Below are 12004 nucleotides of genomic sequence, written 5' to 3'. Positions count from 1 at the left end.
CGAACAAATAGAATTTGTACTAAATGATATCAAATTCCAGTTATGAATAATTGAGGTAAATAAAATGGCACGTGTACGGTTAACGTGGCACCATGATTAGGTTATCTATTTTGTTAATGAAATGAAGAATAAAACTTTTCGATATCTCCCTTTGTTTTCGGGATAGTTAGAATCGAAAAAACCTAACCTAACGAATTAATTAGGCTAATTTAATCGTTAGATTGCGGCGAAATGGAAACCGTATGAAATAATGTGAAGTATTAATCTATGTCAGTGCTCATGAAAAGTGGACGCAAAATTAACATTCGCAAAGTAGTCCTTATGTTTTATATCCGTAATCTAATTGTCTTCTGTCACTTGTCACCACACATATGATTTAAATTTGTTTATTTTTAACAATATTGTGACTTTTTTTCGGAAAATAAAATTTTTTCATGTATATTCACAATTTTTTTAATACAAAGCATTTCTCTCTCTATTATCTATAAATAATTAGTGTGTTTCTGTTCTCTGCCTACAATCCTCAATGTCATTACGAGTTAATATCGACCTTGAATTTTTGTCAAGTCAATGATACATACTTTCGAAAACTTCGGCTCGTTTAAAAATCAATGAATACCAAATTTTAATTGGACAAATTAATAAAAGTATTATACGGTTAAGGACTGTGTAAAATGCAGTCATCCATTTTGAATCATGCATTTTCTTTTAAAACGATGTAAATTAAAATCAGTTCGACAGAAAACCTGCACCTGATTCATCAACTTAATCTACGCTTGACTCAGTTTACCATCATAAAATGAGCGAACTAATGAACGATCGATCATAAATAATTAATCATGTCATGCATTATTGATTTAGAACTATATGATAAAATATTTACAGGGCCGGTCGATCTACTGAATATAAAGTTCCATAAAACTAACAATCGTAAAAAATTTAAATTTGTTTTCTTCATAGAGGCAATATTAAAGATAGAGAGAGAAATGTATAGGATCGAATTGTTTCTGGAGGGAGAAAGAAAATCGGTATAACATTCTCCATCTCTTTCTAGTCAATTCTGATTGGATCACTTCGAAGTTTCGAGAAGATTGTTTACATAAATAATAAATATCGAATTTATCATTGAAGATATTTAAAATATAATTATAGTTTTTAATTATTAAAAATAATACGTATAAATAATTCATAATAAAAAATGAAATAAAAAAAATTAGCGGTGTCTTATTCGAACTCATGATCCAAACAGCGTTACTTCTTCCTGGGGGTGGAGCTCCTCCCACTAAACTCCCCTATTCAGTATCAACGCTTGCGCACAACGGATCGATTCTGAATAAGTGAAATAGAATAATGCTATTGGCAAGAAGGAGAATAACTCTATTGGGGAGATAAAGAGTGGTAAATCGTCCAACATTACAATTCCACTTATATGCCACTCTCTCTATGTTCTATATTTTCTCTATGGGTTGACTTGAACAAAATCTCATAATCGATTCCTCTATTTTTTCTATTAGCTCTATGGTTTGTTGACGTTGCAAATTGTAAAGCGGAGTTTTTTCGAACTATGTAATTAACTTGGTAAAAATCAAAATATTTATTCTTTAAGTAATCAGAATAAGTAAAATTACGATAATTTTATTTTGAAATAATAAAAATGTAAAGAGATTATTTGTTTTTTCGAATTCTAGTTTACAGGAAATTATAAATTCGTTTACATTACACACGTTCCATAGAAAAAGTGTAGAGCTGCTATTATCTAAAAGATGGCGCTGCAAGCACTATTATTTAAATTTTATTTATCATATTGTATAAATGCAGTTATGGAATGAACTAATAAATGTTATTTTTATTTATTCATTTCAATATATTTATTATTATTTGTGTAGTTCACATAAATATATTTGTTGTATTTATTTTAAAGGCGGATGATACTGAAACCGGATCTGTTTCTAGTTGAAATTTTAATACACAACTTTTCTCGTCTTATCCAAAATAGTCAATATTAATTGATCACTTTTTGTTGACAGAAATAATCAAAATTCTTGTTAGGCGTGTCATTGATCTGCTTTTTGATTATTCGTTATCTATATTCGTTTACAAATTCCACGGATCGTACAAGACACATTACAGTATGTACTCCAAATATGGTTACTCGCGTAAATATGATTCTATACGTGATTAGAATATTTATTTACCTACGTATAAATGATTTATTTCGAATTTAGAATCGTTTTGTGGCCAAAATTTTGGTTAAAATCCCAATAAAAACGTTTTCGTTTCAATACACCGCTACCGATACGTCTTTATACAAAAAACCTCGACTTCGAGCGGTTGCTATCTTATATTTTCTTCCAAATCCTATGAAATATGTATTTAACGTGTCATCGGCATCTAATCTAGTCCCGAAAAAACGAGATGAGACAACTGAGCATTAAAATTCTATGGGTATAGCTCAAGTTAGCGGGACAAGAGATTTTTTAGTTGCCATATTTATTACCACGAATAACTCTCCAAAATAAACGCTTCTTGTAACAATTAATTCATATACGGAACAATAATATATTAAATAAATCAAAAATAGACGAAACAATCCTTCAGATATTAATTTTTCGAACGTCTAAGATCGTAATCCGAATATTCAGATCATATTTTTCAATAAAGTATATTTGCGCCATCTATACGATATAGTTTTAACAACTATATGAAATAAATGTTCATTTTCTCCACTTACTTCTACTATTTGCACAAAATGGGTAAGAATACAACGAAATAAATTCATGAGAATAAACGATGTAACAAAAAAACTTATTTTTTTCAAACAAATATCAATTTATAAAAATAAACAGTTGTTAGAGAGATGTAAATATAAGAGACAGGTATACATATTATTAGTACGTATTTTACATTATGTAGAAAAGGATAGAACGTATTAAGTTTGTGTTTACTAATGTTAATGACATTTGGATAGGTTATTGATCTTGATTACCCGATCAGTTGGGACATGATTTTTCATACCCAACACATGGAACGCAGTAGAGTGGATGACAGGTGATATATGTTGACAGCGTGCAATAACGTGATTCTAAATATCATTTTTTTTTAAATTTGTATTAAATAAACTATATTTTTCTAATGTCTAAAGTCGAAAATCATAATTTTTATTTAAATATTTCGGAAAATATAACATTAGTTATAACTTTCACGTATTGTGTTTACTAATTAATTCACTGCACATATTTCATAACTTGACAGATAAATGTAAAATGTGTTGCCTATACGAACATGAAAATGAATCATGGTTTTGTTTATATACATTAAAAAATAGAAAATTATGATGATTATGCTGTTTTTTCTTTATTTAGAAGTTTACTTTGTATTATTTGACAAAAATTATAACACGTACGTTCTAATAAATCTGATTCGGATAAATTTATCGCATTCTATTTAAAAAAATTGAACCACGTTTTGATTTATTCGATCTTCTGTAATATAAAATAACAGATCAGTGTCAATATCTATAAAATACGTTCGTTATATCCTTCAAATAACATAAAAATCTCTAAGAGAAATATTTAATAACTTCATTGAAAATATAACAAATAAAAAGTATAATTTATTAATATTTAACCAATATTCCAATTCAAAGTTGTGCCAATTGACTTTCGGGTTTACTACCGATATAAAAATATAAAAGACGAAGTTATGGTCGCCGTTTATGGGTAATATTACCATGTTATCCCAATTTTACACGTTATTATAAAGTGGTAAAAGTTTTCGATTTTTTTACGACATTCATTTTATAAATTATCTCAGTATAATAAAAATAGCTCAGTTCGTAATCGTATTTGATTAATAGATGGAAATATCTCGATTAGTATACATATTTTTTTGGTTTTTGAGTTAAAGCTCATCGAATTAACTCGAGATATAAATTTTGTAACGAGGGAGCTTTTTTGGAGACCTTTATTTGACAACTGACAGCTACACTGTCCTAATAACATAAGAACTGACACCTTATGACTTCCCACGTCTCAACTAGAGCATTTTTTGTAGCCCAATGACCTTATATGGTCTTATTGACAGAAAACATGATGTTCAATGACCATAAACAGTCTAATAGGTCACAATTTAGAACCTAATGACTTTAATATTATACAATTGACACAAAAACTGAATTGTAATGACATTAAATAGTTTAATCAATGAATCAATTAGAGTCTAGTGACCTTTTTCAGTCTGATTGACATTAGACTTGATGACTATAAACATAAAACCCACTTGAAATTATAACTAAATTCTAATGACTTTAAAAGTTCGATTGACGCACCAATTAGAGCTGAATGGCCTTATTTAGTCTGATTGACATGAAAAATAATGTCTAATGACCATAATAGTCTAATCGGTCCAATTATTGGTGCCTAATGACCTTATACAGTCCAATTAATATTAAAAATGATGCCTAATGACCACAAACAGTTTAATAGCTTCAAGGATTAGAGCCTAACGACCCTATGTAGTCCAATTGACACTAAATTGAATTCTAATGACTTTAAACAGTTCAATTGACGCATTAATTGGAGTCTAATGACCTTATTTTGTGTTATTGACAATTAAAATGATGTCTAATGACTATAAACAGTTTAATAGTTCCAAGTATAAGAGTCTAATGACCCTATGTAGTCCAATTGACACTAAATTGAATTCTAATGACTTTAAACAGTTCAATTGACGTATCAATTAGAGCCTAATGACCTTATTTTGTGTTATTGACAATTAAAATGATGTCTAATGACTATAAACAGTTTAATAGTTCCAAGTATTAGAGCCTAATGACCTATGTAGTCCAATTGACACTAAATTGAATTCTAATGACTTTAAACAGTTCAATTGACATATCAATTAGAGCCTAATGACCTTATTTTGTGTTATTGACAATTAAAATGATGTCTAATGACTAGAAACAGTTTAATAGATCCAAGTATTAGAGCCTAACGACCCTATGTAGTCCAATTGACACTAAATTGAATTCTAATGACTTTAAACAGTTCAATTGACATATCAATTAGAGTCTAATGACCTTATTTTGTGTTATTGACAATTAAAATGATGTCTAATGACTAGAAACAGTTTAATAGATCCAAGTATTAGAGCCTAACGACCCTATGTAGTCCAATTGACACTAAATTGAATTCTAATGACTTTAAACAGTTCAATTGACATATCAATTAGAGTCTAATGACCTTATTTTGTGTTATTGACAATTAAAATGATGTCTAATGACTAGAAACAGTTTAATAGATCCAAGTATTAGAGCCTAACGACCCTATGTAGTCCAATTGACACTAAATTGAATTCTAATGACTTTAAACAGTTCAATTGACATATCAATTAGAGTCTAATGACCTTATTTTGTGTTATTGACAATTAAAATGATGTCTAATGACTAGAAACAGTTTAATAGATCCAAGTATTAGAGCCTAACGACCCTATGTAGTCCAATTGACACTAAATTGAATTCTAATGACTTTAAACAGTTCAATTGACATATCAATTAGAGTCTAATGACCTTATTTTGTGTTATTGACAATTAAAATGATGTCTAATGACTATAAACAGTTTAATAGTTCCAAGTACTGGAGCCTAATGACCTTATAGTCCAATGGACACTAGAATTGAATTCTAATGACTTTAAACAGTTCAAATGACATACTAATTAGAACCCAATGACCTTATTTAGTCTTATTAACAAGTAAACTGATGTCCAATGACTACAAACCGTGAAATTGTCTCAATTACTGAAGATTAATGATCTTAAGGTCTCATTGATTCAAGATTTGGAACCTAATGACCTTACATAGTTTTATTGATGTTAAATGACTCTAAATTACAGCTTAATGTTTTTTTTATATCGAAACTAGTCTATTGAATGGATAAATGAAGAACAACAAGTATATACAGGGGTTATAAACAAAATTGTGACAATTTTCCGTAAATATTTATTTCCGTCTAGTATTACAGCATTTTTAATGCACCCTGTAATAAAGTACAGTGTAGTAGCACAATTATAAACATCGTCGCAAAATATACACAACGTCCCACTCGTCGAAATCAAGTTACGGCACACGGATTTCATTTTTGATTATTATTACCGCACCAATCGAATAAATCTCCAATCGAACAAGCTTCATTTACATAGAACAAACATTATAACGTCTTAATTGAGGATTGCGTGCGTTAAAATCTCGCTGACGAATTTGTACTTTATTGTTAAGTCGAAATGGTTTATGTATCTTTTAGTCGAGACGTAAAAGAGAAGAAGATAACCTTAAACGTCGTTCGTATGACATTTGATCGTCGGTATTTTTATAACTCACGGCCGGCTACGTTTAAAAATCGATTAAATTAAAAAATGGGAGCTAGATAACACCCGCCATTATAGTCTGCATAGTTAGCCCGAAGACTAAAACGAAAACGACTCCCGAAATTACGGGGGCTCGAAAAAAAAAAAAACGTACGGATATCGGCGTAAACCAATAATAGCACGAATTTGGATTTAAGGCTCTCGACGGAATTCGCGGAAAAAATGACAACCTCCGGCTAAATGGGAATATAATCACGCAAGACACGATCTATTGGTGTGGAATGTTGCCGAATAATATTCGATTATAATTAATAAACAATTTTGATCAGAGTTGGACTCTTATTTGACCCCATTTCAACGAATTGATCGATTAAAATACAGTAGAAACGTTGGAGGTCTTGTTTCCATGTAAAGGTAAACATCAAAAATAGATCTGAACGTCTATGGGGACTCATCCGAGCTAGACATCGTCTATGGTTCACTTTTCCTCCAAAAGTGACGTTTTCTTCTAAGCACGCATCTTCCTCTAGAGCTGGGGTTAATTTGGGACCAGCAGTTGGCCTTTTCGGCTCAAGATTAGCTCTTATTTTGGCCGTCCAGCCACTCACCACCACTCCTCGACTTTCTCTGAGCTCTTGTTGGATTCTGTACCTAATTCTTCCGGAACCGAGTCTTCGATGAAAGTTACTAGTCTCTTGGTAACAAAAGTAAACTCAGAAAACAGTAGATTGACTCAATTTCAGTCTTTATCACTTGTTGTATCCATTTCCGGGTAGAGGAAATGGTGATACTGATCCAGATGATCCTCAAGAACCACATGTGATGATCCGGATGAGAGAAATCATCAAAGAAGCACCAGGTTACGAAACGATTGGTTAAATTGCGACGTCGATGATCGATCCTGGTTATCAGATTCTTTCTGGTGAAATAGAAGTAGCCAGATAGCCAGGATTTAGTTTTGGGGAGGGGTTTTGGTTCGAAGTAAATAAAACAACGAAAATATACTTACAAGACATTTAATATCTATTTATTCATCGAAAATATCACGATATGGACCCGGAACCCGTCCAGAAACTTCCACAAAGTTTTCCAAACGAAGAGCTCGGCGAATAATCGAGAAACAACGAAAAATTTCCATACAATACAAAATAGTTCGACTATTCGACTAGAGATGGCGTTACTGCGCGTGACGTCTACTAGTTCGGCTGTAACTGCGTCTGCCTATCGTCAAAAGATGGCGTTAGGCGCTACTATGCATATTAAATGTAATATACCCCCAAATCCCTCCTTTTGACTACGCCCGTGCCAGAATTTAGTAATGAATTTTGAATCTATAGGGTTCTAAGTTCGAAACATCATTCGTGTACGAAATTCTGAGTTTGTTATTGAAATTATTTGGGTCCAATGATGAACCAGTCCGGTACCACTCGGGTGATCATTATTTTTTGTAATTTTCTGTCTTGAATGATTTATCATTAATCTAATTCACGTTGTTTCGTATTTTGGTCTCGTTAATCCTAAGCACGCCTTTGTGTTTTCGTTTCAACTATCCATCTGTCTCCGGCGCAGACGAAAAAGATAAATACGTCCCATCTTTATGGATTTGTTAAAAAATTCTCGCGAATTCAAGGTGAACGCATCGCTACCGTATGAAGTAGCCATCGTGTATCGGACTCACAAAATTGTCACAATCGTGATGTATGGTTCGTAGATTGGCAGCAATGATCGTTGACGTACGTTTTTATACAGGGTAATTCGTTAGTGGATGTAAATATGTCGCGGAGAAAATCCTGCGTGTTGAATATGAAGTTTTATCTCGTAGATTCTCTTTTTTTTTCCCCAAATCAATTCTATTTGTCAGATTTACGTGAAATTTTGACAAATAACACCAAAAATATATAATATACAATAAAATTTTCTTAAGTTCAATCTATATATGATATTTACGTGAAATTTTGACATATGACATTTGAAATATGACGGAATCTAATAATATCAGTGTTGTAAACATCTGAAAAGTCACTTTACGTGTCAAACACACTCAACAACATCCGACTTGATTCGAAGCTATTCAATTCGAGCTCGATGACCGATATAAACATAATGTGTAGGGTTTATTAAGTCATAGCCAACTTTAAGTAGATCGAAAATGGAATGCCGTATATTTATTATTAATATGATACGGCATTATACGATCGGCGGGTTTTTTTTTTTATTATTAACCGTCTCAGTAACGTACAATATATTTTTTAATGAATACTTATCTGTATTAATTTGAAATTTTACTGAACGAGTTGGCGGAACTGGTAGAATTTAGTCGTAAAACGAATATACTTTACAGGGTGGCTCCATTATCTATCTCAAATAAATTAGCAATTCATTTAGTAAGATTTCCTCTAAATTTTCGTGTAATTTGAATTTGATTTTGATTTTGAAGTTTTTACTATAATATAGCAGAAAAAAAACAGAAAGAAAACAAAAAAAGAAAACAGAAAGCAAATAGGAAGAAAACAAGGAAAAAACAGGAAGAAAACAAGGAAAAAATTAGCAAGAAAACAGGAAGAAAACAAGGAAAAAAAACAGGAAGGAAACAAGGAAAAAAACAGGAGGAAAACAAGAAAAGAAAACAAAAATGAAACAGATAGAAAAGAGGAAGAAAACAAGGGAAAAAACAGAAAGAAAATAAGAAAAGAAAATAGGAAGAAAACAAGGAAAGAAATAGGAAGAAAACAAGAAAAGAAAACAGAAACGAAACAGATAGAAAACAGGAAGAAAACAAGAAAAAAAAATAAAAATGGAACAGATAGAAGAGAGAAGGGAAACAAGAAAAAACCAGAAAGAAAACAGGAAGAAAACAAGGAAAAAAAACAGGAAGGAAACAAGGAAAAAAACAGGAGGAAAACAAGAAAAGAAAACAAAAATGAAACAGATAGAAAAGAGGAAGAAAACAAGGGAAAAAGCAGAAAGAAAATAAGAAAAGAAAATAGGAAGAAAACAAGGAAAGAAATAGGAAGAAAACAAGGAAAAAAAACAGGAAGAAATCAAGAACACAAAACAGAAAGAAAATAGGAAGAAAACAAGGAAAAAAAACAGGAAGAAATCAAGGAAAGAAAACAGAAAGAAAACAGGAAGAAAACAAGGAAAAAAAACAGGAAGAAATCAAGGAAAGAAAACAGAAAGAAAACAAGAAAAAAAAATAAAAATGGAACAGATAGAAGAGAGAAGGAAAACAAGAAAAGAAAACAAAAATGAAACAGATAGAAAAGAGGAAGAAAACAAGAAAAAAAAAAACAAAAATGAAACAGATAGAAAAGAGGAAGAAAACAAGGAAAAAAACATAAAGAAAACAGAAAGAAAATAGGAAGAAAACAATGAAAAAAACAGAAAGAAAATAGGAAGAAAACAAGGAAAAAAAACAGAAAGAAAATAGGAAGAAAACAAGGAAAGAAAACAGAAAGAAAAAAGGAAGAAAACAAGGAAAAAAAACAGGAAGAAATCAAGGAAAGAAAACAGGAAGAAAACAGGAAAAGAAAATAGGAAGAAAACAAGAAAAAAAAAACAGAAAGAAATCAAAGAAAAAAATAGGAAGAAAACAAGAAAAGAAAACAGAAACGAAACAGATAGAAAAGAGGAAGTAAACAAGAAAAAACCAGAAAGAAAACAAGAAAGAAAATAGGAAGAAAACAATGAAAAAAACAGAAAGAAAATAGGAAGAAAACAAGGAAAAAAAACAGAAAGAAAATAGGAAGAAAACAAGGAAAGAAAACAGAAAGAAAAAAGGAAGAAAACAAGGAAAAAAAACAGGAAGAAATCAAGGAAAGAAAACAGGAAGAAAACAAGAAAAGAAAATAGGAAGAAAACAAGAAAAAAAAAACAGAAAGAAATCAAAGAAAAAAATAGGAAGAAAACAAGAAAAGAAAACAGAAACGAAACAGATAGAAAAGAGGAAGTAAACAAGAAAAAACCAGAAAGAAAACAAGAAAGAAAACAAGAAAACAGGAAGAAAACAAGGAAAGAAAACAGAAAGAAAAAAGGAAGAAAACAAGGAAAAAAAACAGGAAGAAATCAAGGAAAGAAAACAGGAAGAAAACAAGAAAAGAAAATAGGAAGAAAACAAGGAAAGAAATAGGAAGAAAACAAGAAAAGAAAACAGAAACGAAACAGATAGAAAACAGGAAGAAAACAAGAAAAAAAAATAAAAATGGAACAGATAGAAGAGAGAAGGGAAACAAGAAAAAACCAGAAAGAAAACAGGAAGAAAACAAGAACAGAAAACGGAAAGAAAATAGGAAGAAAACAAGGAAAAAAAACAGGAAGAAATCAAGGAAAGAAAACAGAAAGAAAACAAGAAAAAAAAATAAAAATGGAACAGATAGAAGAGAGAAGGAAAACAAGAAAAGAAAACAAAAATGAAACAGATAGAAAAGAGAAGGGAAACAAGAAAAAACCAGAAAGAAAACAGGAAGAAAACAAGAACAGAAAACAGAAAGAAAATAGGAAGAAAACAAGGAAAAAAAACAGGAAGAAATCAAGGAAAGAAAACAGAAAGAAAACAGGAAGAAAACAAGGAAAAAAACAGAAAGAAAACAGGAAGAAAACAAGGAAAAAAACAGGAAGAAATCAAGGAAAGAAAACAGAAAGAAAACAAGAAAAAAAAATAAAAATGGAACAGATAGAAGAGAGAAGGAAAACAAGAAAAGAAAACAAAAATGAAACAGATAGAAAAGAGGAAGAAAACAAGAAAAAAAAACAAAAATGAAACAGATAGAAAAGAGGAAGAAAACAAGGGAAAAAACAGAAAGAAAACAGAAAGAAAATAGGAAGAAAACAATGAAAAAAACAGAAAGAAAATAGGAAGAAAACAAGGAAAAAAAACAGAAAGAAAATAGGAAGAAAACAAGGAAAGAAAACAGAAAGAAAAAAGGAAGAAAACAAGGAAAAAAAACAGGAAGAAATCAAGGAAAGAAAACAGGAAGAAAACAAGAAAAGAAAATAGGAAGAAAACAAGAAAAAAAAAACAGAAAGAAATCAAAGAAAAAAATAGGAAGAAAACAAGAAAAGAAAACAGAAACGAAACAGATAGAAAAGAGGAAGTAAACAAGAAAAAACCAGAAAGAAAACAAGAAAGAAAACAAGAAAACAGGAAGAAAACAAGGAAAGAAAACAGGAAAAAAACAAAAAAAAGAAACTTAAAGAGAACAGGAAGAAAGCAAGAAAAGAAAACAGAAATGAAACAGATAGAAAACAAGAAAAGAAAACAGAAAGGAAACAGATAGAAAAGAGGACGAAAGCAAGAAAAGAAAACAGAAAGAAAACAGGAAGAAAATAGGAACAAAACAAGGAAAAAAAAAACAGGAAGAAATCAAGGAAAGAAAACAGGAAGAAAACAAGAAAAGAAAATAGGAAGAAAACAAGAAAGAAAACCCCAAAGGGAAAAATCACAGGGTATCAGGTCACATGGCCGAGCGGGCCACTCAACGAATCCTCGTCCGTCTATCCGCACAAATAACGCGTATCGCGTCGAAACTGTATGAATTGACGTATTTTTGAGAGTGTTGGATCGTAATCCATTTGCTGTTGCAAATCTTGGAGCATATCCCGATAACTTTGACCCGTCACGCGACCCTCGAAAACGCCGATTCG

The sequence above is a fragment of the Diorhabda carinulata genome, chromosome 4 (genome assembly GCF_026250575.1).
Source record: "Diorhabda carinulata isolate Delta chromosome 4, icDioCari1.1, whole genome shotgun sequence".
NCBI classification, from domain to species: Eukaryota; Metazoa; Arthropoda; class Insecta; order Coleoptera; family Chrysomelidae; genus Diorhabda; species Diorhabda carinulata.
This window is presented reverse-complemented; position numbering follows the sequence as displayed.